Below are 7,915 nucleotides of genomic sequence, written 5' to 3'. Positions count from 1 at the left end.
TTCATTTAACATCAAAGTTTGTAAATATGTTTATAAAATTAGGCTCACCTGATTTATACTGAACTATAAAATGTCAAAATCAATCAATAATGTGTGTGCTTACATATAATTGATTATATACATACCTCAGTGTACTGTAAACTGTAATACAAATTTTAAATTAAGGAAAATTTGTTTATTCAAACAGGCAAAGTTACAGTCACATAACCTGTAGATACGAAAATGCAACATAAACATGTTAACAATAGGAATCAATTTACAATATACAACGGGACGAACTATTTGAGTATTGCGCAAAGTACAATAACTTCGTGCGTCATTGCGGGGCCAACGTAAACCAACGTAGTTTACGTTGGCCGCGGTCATTGCCGCTCGAGAACTGAAGATGGCCGCACGAAGCTTAGCCTAATGGCGGCAATGACTGTTTGTGCTTGTAAACACCCAAGATTTGTTCTACTACCATAATAATTTAACTTATTATAAGTGAAAGCTTCATTTTCATTTATGAAAATCATCTTCATTTTCAGTTCGGCTACGTACCCTAGCTAATCAGGTTGAGAAGCCAATTTCTCATCGGCGGGCGACCCCTCTTCATAATATCATTAGATTGGGCAATCTATATTGAAAATTTCTATAAAAACTCCTCAACTAACTCATAATGTGTAGCATCTGTTGAGTGTTGACCAGCATTGTTATGACGCGTTAGCTACTGGGATCGCGGAACGTCGCAACAATGGGGTCGAGGAACAACCTGCGGAACATCGCGGAAAACTACGAAACATTCATGTATTTTCTCGATACATTTAGTTCAATATAAGTGTAGGCTATAATATTTTGCGATAAACGACTCTACGTTTTTAAACAGTAGTATTTATCCTATTATGCTCTTGAGTTTATTCTATGATCAATGGTACTCATCTGAATGTTCTTTTATGTACTGTAGATGATTTGTTACATGATTAATTTAGCTGCATTTTCGCACGAAAACTATTTTCATAAAATGTCATAGCTACTTGGCAGATAAGAAATACGGTACATTAAAAATATTAAAATGTCATTCAAAGTTTGTAATGGAAAACGAATTTTCCAAGAAAAGAGCCTAGTATAAACATTGTTTCTATCCTAAACAATTTCGATTAAATAGTTTGAGCAGTTTTTTAATCATTGTTGCGAGCAAACGTTACTCATATTATAGTGGTATAGGATTTAAAGGATTTTGTTTTACTTACCATACTTGTTTATTGGTTTCAATTTCAAACAAATCTCGCTTTAATACTTTTCTTTGAAATGGCGACCATACAAAGTAGGTATTTTAAGCCAAGTATGAATGGAGATGAGTGTAGAATGAGTGGCGCGATCTTTTAGTCTTTTTAGTGACTAAGGCCGACATATTCCTTAGACACAGCTGTTAATTAATAGCCCATACAGCTAATGGCAACTAAGGGACCTAGTTTATAGTGGAATCCGAACCACATTTTTTCTTGGTATATACGAATTGGCCTAATTATCAGGATAGCTCTGCGGATAGTCGTAGTACTCACTCGTGCGGACGTTAATCCACACCAGGGAGTATCACATTCACAGTGCATGCCTATAAATATCCACAATTCGTGACCTCCTAGTAGCTGGATTACAGGACGACGCCACCCGTCTCAGTCATATAGGTAGGTATTTTAAGCCAAGTATGAATGGAGATGAGTGTAGGATGAGTGGCGCGATCTTGTTGTAGTCTTGTGGCTAAGGCCGACATAATCCTTAGACACAGCTGTTAATTAATAGCACATTAGCTAATGGTAACTAAGGGACCTATAGTTTATAGTGGAATACGAACCACATTTTTGCCTTGGTATTAACGAATTGGTCTAATTTTCAGGATAGCACTGCGCATAGACGTAGAACTCACTAATGCGGACGTTAATCCACACCAGGGAGTATCACATTCACAGTGCATGCCTATAAATATCCACAATTCGTGACCTCCTAGTAGCTGGATTACAGGACGACGCCACCGTCCAAGTCAATAGCCAATAATGGACTCATTGGAAGAGGTATAGTAACATACATAACATAACCGCTAGTTTAATATAGTTAGGTAAAGGACGCTAAACATTAATATCCCAGGATTTCTGTATAAATATTGAACCACCTGAAATGTTTACTGGGAAACAATTAGTGAGAGGGACTTTGCAGCGGCCAATTATACACTAAGGCACCTGTTAGTGTGGGCTGTACGCCAGCTACAGACTCCTACTCTGACTACAGACTGTGTAGTACAGGGCAGTACCTTCCCCGACTCTAGTGGTGTATGTATCTACAGCTACACTGAGTGACGTCACGGTGAGTCCACATCACTATACAACAGATTACCAAACACACCTCCTAGACAACATGTGATGCAACATTACATTTTACAAAGTTTATTTTTAGAATCATGCTGTGACTGACTACTAAACAAACATATACTGTAACAAGTTAGAGCATTGTAGGAAATATGGTCAAAATGATTGTGTTTGGAAACTAAAATCTATTGTAACTAAATTTATTAGATTATTGGCGTAGGCCAACTTAGTGTTTAATTCGCTGTAATAACGTAGGTAGATCATAAAGAGTAGTAAAAAATGAATATGTTAATTTTTAGCGCCAGTATAATGTATATCGTTTTATCTATAAACTTATAGAATTTTTTTATAAATGTAAAATTAATTTACTAACTTATAGTATCTATATGAAGAATCCATACAAATAGATTTCAATTGCATTGCTAAATTACTAAGTCGATCAACTTAATGGTTACAACACTGCCCATTTATTAAACGCTTCGAGTCATCTTTTGGCAGGCGTTTGAAGGTCACTTTTAACTGGCGAACAATTGTCACTGAACAGTGCGTTTGATATTGATGTAATATTAATAGACTTAGTTTTTGTGTAAAAATTGTGAAAACAGGTTTCCGTTATTAAATAACACAAATATCTTAAGATGAAATGAAAATAATCCTGGAACTATATGCCTCAATTGGTCGTGCTTTATTGTTGAATTTATCCAAATTGAAGCGAATGATTTATTTGGCAAAGAAAATAAGATAAAATTATGTGTGTGTTAATTTATTAGGATAACAGGAGATATGCTTTTTGGGTCTGATGACAGTTGGGTTGGACTATTAAATCGTGCAATTGTAAGTACCGGGTATGCTGAAGTCTTATTGTTGAAGTGAAGCTATTGAGAGTGAACACTTTCGAAGTGTTAACTAGGCGTTTTCCAGTCAAAATAACATTTGAGGTTACAATGACAAAAATTCTAAATAAATTTTAGTTGACATTGTTAATGTTAACAAACATTGTGGTATCATTAAACATAGACAGAACATCTATTTAACATCAATATACTAGCCAGTATGGTATGAATTGGAAAATGACTAAATCCTATATTCTAATAGGCAAGCATGTTTGAAATTTTTTTTCTCAGTTGCTTCGCAGGGAAGATTTACGCATATTTGTTAGAAAAATATTTTCCTGTAGATGTGCAGAATCCCCTTATAAATTAAATATGCTCACAAGCATAAAAATTGAATTTAAAATTAAAAAAACATGGGCTTAAGGGTTGTTATGATAAGACGAAATAACACCGAAATATAAACAAATGGAAGAAATTCCGTTCACATGTTTTATTTACAGCGAGTGTTGTAAATTGCCATAGTAAAATTCCCATAATAAATTCAAATTCCACTGAAACGTAAATAATAATAGCCAAAATTAGTTCTTAATAAAAAGTGAGTTTCCTTTATATTAATTTTTAAAATGGAAATAAACTACACCGAGCCATGGCTTGGCTCCCAGGTGCTATTTATTAAAAGGCTACAGCATACATACAACAATAACAGTGTACATACCATATAGATTGTTGTTGTACGATCAGTTCTACTTCCCAGAGGCGCGAGCCACTGGCCAGCCAACATGCCACGACCACGGCCACTGTACTGTCCTTCACCATCTACATGCACCGTCATAACATGCACTGTTCAGGCTACACACAACAATAACATTGTACCATGTAGAACAACAACTTGGCTACAATCAGTTCTACTTCCCAGAGGCGCGGGCCACTGGCCAGCCAACATGCCACGACCACGGCCACTGTACTGTCCTTCATCATCTACATGCACCGTCATAACATGCACTGTTCAGGCTACACACAACAATAACAGTGTACCATGTAGAACAACAACTTGGCTACAATCAGTTCTACTTCCCAGAGGCGCGGGCCACTGGCCAGCCAACATGCCACGACCACGGCCACTGTACTGTCCTTCATCATCTACATGCACCGTCATAACATGCACTGTTCAGGCTACACACAACAATAACAGTGTACCATGTAGAACAACAACTTGGCTACAATCAGTTCTACTTCCCAGAGGCGCGGGCCACTGGCCAGCCAACATGCCACGACCACGGCCACTGTACTGTCCTTCACCATCTACATGCACCGTCATAACATGCACTGTTCAGGCTACACACAACAATAACATTGTACCATGTAGAACAACAACATTGTTGGCTACAATCAGTTCTATTTCCCAAAGGCGCGGGCCACTGGCCAGCCAACATGCCACGACCACGGCCACTGTACTGTCCTTCACCATCTACATGCACCATTATAACGTGCACTCTTCAGGCTACATACAACAATAACAGTGTACCATGTAGAACAACAACTTGGCTACAATCAGTTCTACTTCCCAGAGGCGCGGGCCACTGGCCAGCCAACATGCCACGACCACGGCCACTGTACTGTCCTTCACCATCTACATGCACCGTCATAACATGCACTGTTCAGGCTACACACAACAATAACAGTGTACCATGTAGAACAACAACTTGGCTACAATCAGTTCTACTTCCCAGAGGCGCGGGCCACTGGCCAGCCAACATGCCACGACCACGGCCACTGTACTGTCCTTCATCATCTACATGCACCGTCATAACATGCACTGTTCAGGCTACACACAACAATAACATTGTACCATGTAGAACAACAACATTGTTGGCTACAATCAGTTCTATTTCCCAAAGGCGCGGGCCACTGGCCAGCCAACATGCCACGACCACGGCCACAATACTGTCCTTCATCATCTACATGCACCATTATAACGAGCACTCTACAGGCTACATACAACAATAACAGTGTACCCACCATACAGAACAACAACATTGTTGGCTAATACCTTATAAAACCATCCCTCTGCATATTATTCTTTTACCACTCGATTTAGCCTGATAAGGAATCTTGAAAAGTATGTGTTATTGAGCAAATTAAAATATTAGTGTATAAACAACCATTACAGGGTTGCTCTTTGGAAAGCATCGCTTTATCGTATATGGAGTATTTTGACGCGTTAAAAATTTACTGTCAGTCACAATGATAGTAGTTTGTAGTTTTCTGCATCATGGTATACGTCTCACTGAATTAAGAAAATTCGTGTCGTAGGCCTTTTCCCAGTCGTACAAAATGTCCAGACACATGTTATTACTTAGCCAATACTTCTGGTTGAAAACAGATCCAAACCAACCGAACAAAAATAGTAAAAGTTCTTATTCGAGTTGAAAGGATCGGTACTAAAAGGGATGTATAAATGAAAGGGCAACGAACGCGTTCCTTCTAGAATGCCTCTCGATCCACAGAGGCCAATGCCAAACTATCTGTAATGTGACCTTCACAGTTGGTCCTGCAGTTAGGCATAGGCATGCGACAGAGATACCGTAAGGTATTGCACAAAACCAACTAAAATACTAGTATGCCGTACTGTACAGTCCCAGGTTAATAAAACAGAAGCATCAAAAAATGACTCAGCAATAAAGCGACAACTTGTCATATTTATCTTGAGGACTAATAAAGTAAGGTTATTAGGATTCATCCCACGGTACATATCACGAATGAAAGCGAGTACGATACGTCGATATAGACAATTTCGACGACGCCACTGAGACATTGGAACTGGGTTTGCATGCCAAGGCTAACTAAAACTAATTGTTCTCTGCCTTCGTACCTATAAAGCTGCATTACTCGCAAATCCTAACGATCTAGATTAAACAAATTATTATATAGGACTTATGCTAGTTTTGAAAAACAAAAGAAATTATATCATGCCAGAGTTTGTTTGAAATCTGTTAACAATAAAAATATACCGGGCACCTGGGTAAACTTATCCTCTCTTTGCTGATATTAAGACATGAAACATCATTTTTAACCAGACGATTCGATTGATCTGTTTTACCCATTTACTGTTGAAACCGTATTTATTTCGAGGGTGTGATGGTGTGTTTTTTGGGAGTGTGAAATTGTCATAAAATAACATTTTTAATTAGACACCCTAGAGCCGTAGTATGAACTAAGCTAGTTAAAATTTAAACTTTTGCAAACGATTTTTTATTCTTAACTAGCCTACCATAAAAAATAATAAGCTGGGGGATAGTCCGCATCCTCCATTACAATCAGTATACTAGTGTATAAATTACATTTTTTATATTAAAAAAGAATTGTTCGTTAAGCTAGCGTTTTTGTAAAATTATAATGATGTAGTAAATTTTGTTTATTTACTTAGTAAGCTTACATTAAAGCCTACAAATATTGTATGTTTTCTACTTAATTTACTCCAAAACAGTTCAAAGCAGAATTACGGTAGGAAATATATTAAGTAAAAACTAGTGCACCTGTTGCTTGAATTCGAGCAATTACAAAGTATTACAGGCGTTATTTCAAAACGAATAACATTCATAATTTCAAATGACTTAAAAGAGTCACCTCAAAGATAATGTAATCCATCACTACACCCAGTTATCGAAACTGAAAACGAACACTCTTGTATCGTATTAATCTGTTTTAGTATGCAATGAATACAAATTATTCGTCTGTTTAAGTAAACAAAATCTTTTTTCATAAGAAATACATTAGGATTTTGATGGCATGTACAGGAACTTGTGAAAGGGGGCGTCTACACAAAAATAACTAACTTTGACACATCTTTTTTTAAATCGTTCATTAACGGAGAAGTAGTGTGTCGTAGAAATCGCCTTCACGTATTAAGTATGACTTGCATATCAGAATAGTTTCGCGACAACCTATGAGCCATTGCGTCATATTGTATGAGTTTCTTGAAGATTTTCGCAACAATATCGGACTCAATAAATTGTCATGAAATTGTCGTTGTTTTATTTATTGATATGTTACACATGAAGTTTTGATAAAACGCCTGAACGTTTAAAATAGATGTTGTCAACAATACATGAGATATCATGTCATGTTTTAATATGGCAATTTTGAATCTTAGAAACAACGAATGAGATATTATGTCATGTTTCATGTCAGTTTCGTATCGAGCACAGCTTCACAACAATGTAAGAGATGTTTTGACGTTTTAGTATAGTCCCATAAGAAACATTACCTATCATTATGTTGTTTTGGTTTACATTACATTTGAGTATAGTTTTGCAACGATACATACAATGACAACAGTTTAGTATTGAATTTCGCAACAATAGATGAGAGATGGATTACATTATCTTTGAGGTGACTCTTTTAAGTCATTTGAAATTATGAATGTTATTCGTTTTGAAATAACGCCTGTAATACTTTGTAATTGCTCGAATTCAAGCAACAGGTGCACTAGTTTTTACATAATATGATATTACATGTCACTTTCGTAGGAAATAGGGTTTCATAACAAATCATGCGATAGTGTCATACAACATTACATTTGAGTATAGTTTTGCAACGATACATACAATGACAACAGTTTAGTATTGAATTTCGCAACAATAGATGAGAGATGATGTCAAGGTAGTGAGTGTAAACAGGCCGCTACAGAAATAGCCTCTCTGTCGGTCGTACACCGAGAGCGTGGAGTAGGCGGTGGTGGTG

Source organism: Macrosteles quadrilineatus, unplaced genomic scaffold (genome assembly GCF_028750875.1).
Source record: "Macrosteles quadrilineatus isolate MER2022 unplaced genomic scaffold, UCM_ALF_1.0 Scaffold_1__1_contigs__length_201487025, whole genome shotgun sequence".
NCBI classification, from domain to species: domain Eukaryota; kingdom Metazoa; phylum Arthropoda; class Insecta; order Hemiptera; family Cicadellidae; genus Macrosteles; species Macrosteles quadrilineatus.
This window is presented reverse-complemented; position numbering follows the sequence as displayed.